At 36.8% G+C, this 10,889-nt stretch overlaps 1 long non-coding RNA gene across 2 annotated transcripts in view; it reads right to left on the reverse strand.

The window, feature by feature from the left end:
* The window catches only part of LOC146591283 (uncharacterized), a 15,490-nt gene extending 4,898 nt beyond the window's left edge, over positions 1-10,592 (reverse strand). Inside the window, exons 1-3 of one of the 2 annotated variants that reach the window (XR_014896838.1) lie at positions 10,511-10,592; positions 10,226-10,418; positions 6,104-6,266 (exon numbers count right to left, since the gene is read on the reverse strand). This is a non-coding gene — a long non-coding RNA (uncharacterized LOC146591283). Of the gene's footprint in view, positions 1-6,103; positions 6,267-10,225; positions 10,419-10,510 lie in introns of those variants that run through there. The other variant, XR_014896839.1, reaches the window with a different exon arrangement.
* Positions 10,593-10,889: the final 297 nt, after the last annotated feature.

Consider the following 10,889-nt stretch of genomic DNA (forward strand, 5'->3'; position numbering starts at 1 on the left):
CCCAGCACCCAGACATGTCTCAGGGAACGGGATGCATCCCTGCCTAGTCCTTCGAGTCCATTTGATGACCTGTTGACTATGAATTTGTCCAATCCTTAAACTACTGTCCCTAGGCTGTAAACTGGAAGTRTAAAATACCAACTGATGTGAAATACGCTTCTTACCATATATTTAAGTCAGAGTCTTAGATTGTAAAGTAAATTATTGAATAAAACACATCATTAAAACAATYTTTAAATGATTTATGGAATCACAGAATTTGACCAAATTATAAGTTCAAAATTAGTATAGTTTATGATAATTCAGATTGACAGATTTACAATTTATTTAAAAAGGTAACAGCTATAGATATGAGCTTAATCCTGTCAAGAATGMCAAGTGTGATCAAACAGTCTTAAAATTAAGTGTTTATGAGTTTAAYTAAAGAGAGCCAAAATGCTTAGCACCTTGCAATATTCTAAGTAAATGGTTTGTACAATATCATATGGTCAACAACTTTTACCCACAAGTGAAAATAAATATTTTAAACAAGGTCAAGCAGGTTATTTAACAGGCTGAATTTCATGAGGATTCAGTATAGATCAAAAGTATGAAAACAAATGATAAATCCTTATAAGGGATTTCCTTGTTTCTGTTAATTACTGCCTCAATATTAAATTTGGGCTATGTGGTAAAACTTCCCTTTTCTTAAAGGCAGAGGGGAGGGAGCAAAATACCCAGTGCTTTAAAGGCAGGTAGACTACATGAATGAAAAAAAAAACATGCCAGAGGCCCCCATAGCATTTCCAGTATGGTTGGCTTGAGAATCTCTATTAGAAACCAGTGGCAATAGTATTTGAATGTGAGTAGTTGTGCCTTATTTTTAAAAGAGGGTGATTTAATATTGAAGATAATATGCTTCAGGTACTACTGCAGCTGCATAAAGTCCTTGAGGCCAGGAGATCTGAACTAATATTTGTCACTGCATAAGAGTATGTAATCCATTTTAATTTTCATTGAGTACAGAGTTTTGGAAAATACTTGATATTAGGCAAGAACTGCTCTACTCAGACATCTTGTTTCTTGTTCTAGGTAGCATAGAAGTGCCAATGCGTGTTGTTTTCCAGCTGCTTATCATTCATAGCTTGTTTTGACAATGAAGACAGGATTATATAAGATTCATTCAAGTATCATAATTAGGTGCCCCATCACTTTATGAAAATTATGTCCTATCAATAACTGTAGTGGCAGTAAGATTTTTCAAGCATGGGATATTTGAAGGAAGATAGGCATTTTTGATTTGTAAATATAATCTGATAAATTTACAGCCTGTGGTAATTATTCTGTTAAGCTTTTTTAGAGGAAGTTGCTGACAATCCTCATTGTAACTGGACTGTCCTGCAGGCTCCAGGTAAATGTTCACTGCATTTTTGACTATATTGGAACTGTTCTGTGTCTTGCCTAGCATAAGGTAATTTTTGGAGAGAGGTTTCTCAGTGACTGTGTGYGCAAGCAATGGTTACTAGGGAGAGACTAGGCGGCTCCTAGTTTATCAGAGAAATCTTTGAAAGCTATGACTAATGATACTGAAAACTTATATTTAGAGAAATATCCATTAGAAAATTGCAAGTTGGTTTTATATTGCGTGGAAGATTTTATGGAGCAGTTTATGTACCACCTATTACTACATGTTGTCATCTTCATTTTAGCAGCATTAAATCAGCAAGACTGCAGCAAATAGCTCAGACGTACASTAACTAAACTAATGCAGTAACTTCCCATGAGAGTAGTATGATAAGATCTCTGCCAGAACTTGACATAGTTACTCAAATGGTTAACACTGAAACATGCTTTTCATTTCATATCCAAAATTTGTAATAGCAAGATGTAGCCAGCTTGCAGGTAGACCATAAAGTATTTAAACAAGCACTGTTAGGTCGGTATTGTTTGTAAAGGCTGGGTAAAACTTTGCTTCCAAATCAAGTTGTTCTAATTTTAAAGGTAGTTAATCTGTGTTGGTAATGAAAATAGATCATTAGAATACAAGCTGAGTGCTCAAAAGACCCTTAGGGTTTTTTTCCACCCACATGGAAAATACAACATTATTATGTAAATACTATTATTACTGAATTAGGACATTGCCAGCACTGAGTAATGTAGGTTGTCCCCAGTACTGAAAGAGAAGAAATCAGTAGAAATCATGGTGCTAAAAAGTAATCTAACATTCAGAGAATAAGTCATTCTGAGAAATGAGTTTTCACTTGTTTTTAAATTAATAGACASTGTGTTGAACTGACCATGAAATGGGTCATCTCTGGACAATCACTTCAACTCACACATATTTCATACTACATAAAGCTGAAGGATGTAGACTTTGTATCTCTTCAGCATGTGAATTCCTGTGACTCAAAGCCATATTTGATGATTTTTTGTGAAAATTAGCCACCAATCCAACTGAGTGCAAAAATCTAAATTTGCTTTTTCATATTGCTCCTGTGTTTATGTGCTATCTCACATCTTCCTGAAATTGTAAAGATTTTCTTTTACACATTATTTTAGTGTTAAAGATGTAGGAACAGGAAATGGGAACATAAAGGAAGCACAAGGAGGTTAAAAATCTCTATTTTCACTTGTAGCATCAAATCTTGAAAAATTCAAAAGTGGTGAACCTATAATGTAAGCATWACAAGTACATAAAATATTTTTACAGTAGGTAACTTTAGAAGATATAATATGTCAGTGAAGTCACAATGGTCAAGATTTCCCAAATTGTTGTTAGGTACCCAAATCCTGATATAGAAATAAACTAAAGGAAGTTAATTAATTTTTAAAAGTGCTGAAGGTCTTATGATTTTTAGTAATTTCAATATGATATAAGTATCTGTGAATATTTACATTTCTTAGTATAACAGGACTATAGAAACAGCTCTAATTTTTATCTTATAAAGGAAGGGAATTAGGAACTGTGCCTTCTAGCTGGTTTCCTTCAAGGGAAACGTCCAGGTTCTCAGCACCTTTTTCTGGAAAATAGGCCTCTTAAGTCCCTAGTAGATTAATTTAAGAGGCTAATTTCTGACTATTTTGTTTTTAATAATAAATCCTTTAACAAAGTTTGGTATATCCTAACTTCCATAATCAATGCAATGTTGCAATTTATTAGGAAAGAAAAGGTCTATATTTCTTTCTTACAGCAGTGCCCAATGGTTTTACACCCAAAATTCTTCATTTCTTTATGGATCTGGGTATRGTTTGTCCATGACATTGCACATGCGGGGAAATATGGGACCCCAAATTGTGCAGATTTGGAAGGAAAATAATAGGTCTGGATTGCTTTTCATTCTTAATGCCTAATACGTGTTAATGTACTATATAATTACTTTGTGTCCAGTTTCATTAGTCATTTTGCTCTCTGCATCACATATCATTGATTTCTTATAAGTTAGAAGTGTGCTTTGYTCAGCAGCCAAAGTTCTTCTACCAAGGTTTTTTAATTTTCTATCAGATCATTTCTGCTAAARCCTCAGTTTTGAAAAAACCTACATACAGGTTTAACCTTAAACACAAGTCTTCTCGTTTTATCTGCAATCTAAGCACAGGTCAGTGGCATAGATTTCTGCAGCCTTGACAAATGCAGTAGGTGATTCCTTARGCAAACACAAACCTAAGTAGAGCCAATATTTATACAGATAGCTATCAAATTAAACAAAATGAGCCCCTCATTTCATTACCGAATGCAGTGCAATAAGTACATCCAGTCTCTGAACAGAAACACATTTCTTCTGGTATTTCAGCCCTAGAACATATTGAGGGGTCCCTGTGGCCAAATAAAGTTGGTTGAAAAGCTGTGGGTAATGAGAAGCAGGATATTATTCTGTTCATCACTTTTATGGGGTCACATGCCTTCTGATGTTAAAACTGGATCATATAGCATTTTAGTCACGCAACAAGTAAGTAAACACTGAATCGACCCTTTTCCTGTCCCTGCTTCTTCCTCCCTGACCCTCAGAGGAACTGCAGAAAGAACGAAAGAAAGAGAAAAAGAAGACTTACATTTACTAGAATTTAGCTTCTGGCAAGAAATGTTATAAGGAATTCATTTCCTGGCACACAATTTACATGTCCAGTCCTGCCTCCCACTCCTTTTTTTTTTTCTCCCACCCTTCCCCCCTGTTTCTCATGCAAGCTGTCTTCTCTCTGCAGCGTTTGCCACAGCTTCCTGCCGTATGTTTGCTTTCTATTTTCATATCCCTGGGAATGGAATCTGCTTGAGTGCAGGGCTGCTGCTATCCCGCCTGCGCCTGCCACATTTGACTTAGGCCCCAGGTACCTGGACTTCATTAAATGATGGTGAAGCATCGAACAAATGACAATGTTAAATTTTAGCAGAGCCAGCTGGAAAAATYTTGTCTGTGAGGTTTTTTCCTTCTGCTAGTAAATTCTAGACAAAATAAAATAATTTTCCATTTTAAATATTTAATCCAAATCCTGTTTTAGGGTTTTTATTTTGAGGAGGAGACAGTTATGTCCCTCTTGCTCATTAAAGGGCTCTCTGTTGTGTATCTTTGATGCTGCTTTGGGCAGCTCTGCTACTTTGATCCYCTTAGAAATAGGCTCATTACAACATCCACCTCGCAGAGTAACACTTCAAAGAGCTTTGCAAAGGACAAAGGGAGGAATTTGGAAACAGAGCCAAGTGGTTCTCAAGTATCTTGACTAAATTAACTTTGTATTAAGAGTTACTGGCCCAGTTGCGATTTTGAAAGGAGGAAACAAAGAAGTAACTCTGTGTGCTTCTTTTATGCATTTTTTATCAAATCAATAAACACACTTGAAAACTATTAGGACTCATTGCCACAACTTGTGCTGAACTAAGAAGTAGATATCACAATTGTCATATCAAAGTTACAGCTGCTCTGGAGTTGTTAAGAATTGACAAGACTACTCAATTTATGTCGTCAGATCGATAAAGCCAACATTAATCAACCAGTGAGATTAACATAGAAAACAGGCAGTTCTTGAATTTGTTATCTCCAGAAACAGTAGTACCCATTTAGATTTCGACACTCTCAKATCTATCTATAATGAGTAGTATTATTGATTATTCTCCAATCCATTTCTTTATTTTTGATATATTTGACTTAGAAATTCAGTTAGGAGGTCATTACTATTACAATGTATTCTTTGTACTGTATGCTTTCAGCACAAATCGTGATGCTAGGTGCTGTACAAATATGGGCTACTTAGGTGGCCTTGTCCCAAAGGAATTACAATGCCAATTAGAGCAGCTCAGCTGAYAGCAGGAGCGTCGCAGTCATCCTACCTGCTGCCTGTCCTTGTATATGACCTCAAGTTCARATGTGTAGCTGATACTGCCCATGAGAAGGGGAATGTTTGGGGTTTTTTTTGGTTTTATTTTTTTTTTAATTATAGGATGACCCTAGTCAAGTAGTAATGATTCTTGATATAAGCTCTTTGCACATGCCATACGGTAAATGTAGTTGCCATTCGTTACACTAACTATTGGAAAAGCCTTGGAAAACTGGAATATTGGCCTGTTTTAATGATGAAGAGAACATGAGGACACCACAAGTTTACTCTGAAGTTCTAATTATTATTTATAATCTCCTTTGGGCACCTCCTTCTGAAGGTTTTCTAAACAAATCAGAGCATCATCTGTCTGGGATAACAGTAACATAATCAATCGTGGTAATACTTAGATAAGCTTGAATCACTTTTAGTTTAGAAAATTCCCCTTTAACCTGAAGGTCTTTTACAGCATCCTGTATTGTACTACAAGTTGTGTGTACTACTGTGAAAGTACAGAAAGTGCAGAATAAACAGAGAAAAACACCTGGAATCCTGCACCTCTTAGGTGCCAAGTGGAGGGTGCAGATGGCTGCTATTCATCAGGCTATGCTTGCACTTGAGATGGGATTCATGGCTCCACAGGAACTATCCCTACCCCTTGCTCACATGTACTTGTAATACATCCCCACCAATCCTTACAATCCTACTTATATGCCTCTTTGAAYCAGTTATTTCCTTTTTGCAAAGAGTAATCTTTAAATTTGATCAATGAATTATGATTCTCTGGACAACAAAAAGAAAGAGAGAGAGCTGTATAAACTTTTGTTAATGCACATTTATTTCAAGCTAAAGAAAAAAAAACTTATATGCATTTGGTCTATCTGCCAACATGTATTTCTTTGTGAAGTGTGAATTCCAGCACTAATACCATTTCAAGTTTTTCTGCATCGGGGTTCAGCAAGGCTCTCAGGATCATAAGCCTGATAAAGGAAAACATTACTGTGAKGTATCCTTAATGTGAGTAAATTTGGGGTAGAGCATTTGGGGACCAAAAATGAAACTATTCTAGTATTTCCAAACCACTTATTGAAGACACTACTACCCAGCCACASCAGCCAGTGTCAGCCTACCTAACAGAAAGATAGCATGATCAATCAGCTGCTTCWGTTCTGTCAACAATTTGTTCTCTCCTATTAAGCATATTAAACTGGAGATGGAGGAGCACTGTTTCACTGGTAGCATGTCCCATAGCCTTCAGCATTCTTCTCAGTAGTAACCCTCACTCCGTCCTTCAAGTTATCATTTAAAGATTTAATCTGAGACTCTAAAGAAAAGACTGGCACTTTGCCTGTTTCATTTTCAACCTATGTTGAAAATGAATTAACTCCATAAGCACCTCTCTTGTATTTTCTACTAGTCYTTCTGTTCATTATTTCTTTTTTCTTAGGATTTCTTGCAAATAATACTGTGAGGTGGCCCTCCCTGTAGCTCAGCTACATTCCTTTTATCCTTTTTGTGGTAGTGAATGTAACTACACAGCAGTTGCTCTACTGAGATGTCTGTTCCCATAAGTAAATTCTGAGATATATGTAATCAGTCTTTAGATTTTGTCTGTGAAACTCATAYAGGCTCTGGAAAATGTTTTCTTAATTCTGTCAAATACTACTCAGCCATATGATGGTCCTGTGCAGTATAGCTTTATCCGCCCTATACAATAGGTACATTGTCCACTTGTTTACTGGTTGTTAAAGATGTTGTTCTGTTGGAATAATTTGGACTTCTCCTCTGAGACACTTTAAACCAAACAAAAGCTTCATTTCTTTCCGGTAYGGATACATAATGAGTATCAATAAATAGTATTTCTAGTTCTTCCTGGATTGGAATGATAGTTTGTCCTAATGTTCTCTCCAGCCTTCTCAGCTATGACTGCGATTTCTTCCAGCATTGTCTGCTTTGATAGTTGGGACTATATGCGATAACTAAAACATTATTAAAAGTAATACTAGACAGGGAGAAAGTCTATCCATTTCCTAAAGAAACAAATCGGAATAAAGAAGGCTGCCAGCCAGACTTCACTAACTATCCGGTAACTCTGGAAATTACTTTAGGGCAGAATATGAGAGTTGCTGCTGTTCGGGGTTTTGGAGAGTTACATTCTGTCCAGGTTGCATATCTCAGCATGATACTTCTTTATTCTTAAACTACTCTTTTATGCAAAATGTGGTAAAATCAGACTTGGTTCTGATCAATCATAGCCTTCTATTTAGAGGGCCATTTATTTGTTATAATTTGGCAATAAATCTGGAGAATCTGCCAGACACAGGCAGAATGAATGCTAACAGTGGGGTGTATTGAGTGCAGGCACCTGTAATGTAATCTAGGTATGTGTGTGTGCATGTAGTTTGGGCCCCTGCATGTTGAGTGAGTGAATGAGAAAGCTTGATTTGTGCATGACAGTCCTGCTTTTGACACTGATTACTGCTCTGTGTCTGAAAGATGAGGCATCCCTATAAAGCAAGGAATTTTCTTTTTTCAAACAGCAGAAATGTTTACTGGATGCATGGAATTTGGGATTGAGTCATCCCTTCAGGAGAGTTGTCCTCAGCAGTTTTCTACTTCTAGTGCACCTGATCTCCGAAGGAATTCCCTAAAGCAAAGAAGTAGGCTATAATGCAATTTCCTGAAAATTTCCCACTTTTTTATTCTGTCACTGGCTGGAGAGGTTATGGGCACTGACAGCAAGTCTCGACAGCAGTATTTTCTATACCAGTATATCACTGACAGAGCCAAATGGCCCAAGCAGTGACAAATAGAGCCCCTTCATACCTGGAGTKATTCCTCACTATTTCACTCACTTTTCTATTGTCATGGGGATGCTGTCAAYGCCGAGGTTTTAATATAGCAGGGCACTAACACAGCAGTCATAGTTACCCACTTCTAGGTAAAAGGTATTCCTTTCTCTGCCTGCTAAGCAAAGATATAAAGCTTGAAATGTTCTTTTACTCCTGAATTGCCCTTTGTCATTTCTGTCTCTAAAGCTATGGCTTATCTTTTCACATGAAATGCAGAAGTGTCTGAACAGCACCAGAAGACTTGCTGGTAACTTGCCTTGAGGAAATAAACTTTTGTAACTAAACTCCTGGAAAAAGCTCTTTTAGGACAGTTCGAAGTTTATTGCTGTGGTGGGCTACCCTGTGTCTGGAGGATTATTCCTTTGAACTTAGTTCTGCCTTCAGATTTCTCACCATATTAAACACAGTTGACCTTTAGGCAATGAAATACTGGGTTGAGTTCACATCTTAGTTCTTCAYGGTTCTTCCCCCAAAAGGAGACCCTAATCTGTAGGGTTTCAGGTTCTTTTTGATAACTGTTTCAGGCATTCCCTCACAAAAGAATAGACTGAATTTTGCTAAGTTTTTAGCATACCCAAAGAAACATCCATGCTCAGTGTAGGGAGAAAGACAACTTTTAATGATAGCTTCCGGGCATATGAGCAAACCTAGGCTATCTGCCATGTCCAAGCAAGCAAAGTTTTCTTTGGAAACATTAGCTCTCTTGTTTCACTATTTCACTCTCCTGTTTCTGTATCTATCTCACTATCCACTGGGAGAGATCCTATTAGGACAGATCACACTGGGGTTTAAAATGCACTTACTAGAAAGTGGAATTAAGCTCTTGTATGATTTTCTTTGAGCAATGTAACAATCTCTGTAATAGATTAATAATCAGCCAGTAACAGCTTATATTGCATTATTAACAAACCGCTTGATTTGGTGGGAATTTGGGTCACAGAGGAGTTTTTGAAAAAATAAGCTATTTGCAGCTGCTCTCYTTTGGACAACTTTCCCTCCCCTTCAGTCCCTCTTGTAAAGATTCTTCAGATGGAGCTGCTTTAATTGTGAAGCACCCTTAGCAGCACTGCGAATATATCTAATTCATCATGCACTGTCCTGAAGTGTCATCCTTCTGTAAAGTATAAATAAGTTTCTATTTTAAGATATACCACTTACCACTTCCATATAAGGAGAAAATAAATCCCGACACATTTCTGAGAATTGTGACATATCTTTGGGAGAGCATTGACTGGCTACAGGTTTTGGTCCATAATAAGTCTCTCTCTCAAAATCTTATCAATTCTGCAATTTTCAAAGGCTTTAGAGAATTCATAGCCATAAGAATACGTTTATGAATTTGGACTGATTTCACATGGGAATTGAATTGTTTTGTTTAGCTTCTCAGAAGAAAAAAAGAATGGTTTTCTTAGGGAAGCTAAAAAAATCAGAGGCAACTGAAAAAGATAAATAATCTGTTTCCAGCCCGTACTTACTATCAATTTTCATAGTAGAAATACGTTTTTGTTTCCATAGATTATATTAATTTAMTAAAAATATTACTCACTTCTACTTGCAATTTTCAAAATTTAAAAATACATTTTCACCAAAGTTTAACACTTACTAGCTTAAGAATAAGCATATTAAAATATTTGTTTTTACTGGCAAAAATGTCAGAACTAATCATTTGGTAGGACTACAAATCCCATTTGCAAACATATTGTGAAACTTTTGTATAGGTTTATTTTTCAGTAGTATTTGCTGAAATTATCAATCTTAATTCCGAATCTACAGATCATGGGAACAGCTAAGGCAACTGAACATGGTGTGGACAGGTACATAAAAACAGGATTTCAAACTTGTGTCTGCAACCTGGCTTATAAAAATTATATGCACAGTGTCAATGAATTGTGCTTATTTAGCTATTTATTCAATATAAAAAAAGCAGAAAAGTAGCTCATGGCAGATGTAGATCACATGTATAAATGTAGAATTCTCTAGTAAATTAAAAAATTTGCTTTATCTATATATTCATAGTTTTTTGGTGTTCATGCAGCTTAGGACAGACTGTGAGTTATAAACCTGCGAAGATATGTCAGATGTGATACCTTACATCCTCTCGGGTTGCTGAGTTATTTGTGTGGCTGTAAGGAGTGGATCAGACGATCACGTGTGATGAGGCGGTACCTCCGTGGCTGGTCCTGCTGCTGCTAGAAGGACCTTTGGGATCCTCTGGCTGCTCAGGGGTCAGCAGAGCAATCAGTGTGCCAGGCTCCAGACAGCAAGTCAGACAGCTTCTTTCTGCAAGATGAAAAATGAGATGGCAGAGTTCAGTGATTAAGGCAGCAGTGGTCAAAGAGATTAATGTGACCAGACTGAGACACTAAACTGACCAGACATAATTCACAAACTAGTATTACTCTAGATAACATGACAAACTGTTCTTGCCCAGAGAGATCTATTTTTGATGTACTGGCATCTGAACAAGAAAACTGGAATTGATAGTCACATAATTTGTTTCCCACTCCCACCCCTCTTAAATTATTTAACAGGGCTCATGGGACAGCATAGAGGCTTAATGCCAACGCTAGTGAAAACTGACCCATTTCAGTTTGCATGTGACTGACAAGATGAATTTTAGAGAAACTGTGGYAAAAGCCTCATGTTTCCCACTGATGAATGCTCTACAATAGATCTCTTACAGACAGCAGATAGGAAATAGAGAGAAAGTTTATAATACAGTGGAAAAGTGGAGAGACGTTTCTAAACCAA

Source organism: Rhea americana, unplaced genomic scaffold (genome assembly GCF_003343005.1).
Source record: "Rhea americana isolate MKP2758 unplaced genomic scaffold, rheAme1 scaffold_38, whole genome shotgun sequence".
Lineage (NCBI taxonomy): Eukaryota > Metazoa > Chordata > Aves > Rheiformes > Rheidae > Rhea > Rhea americana.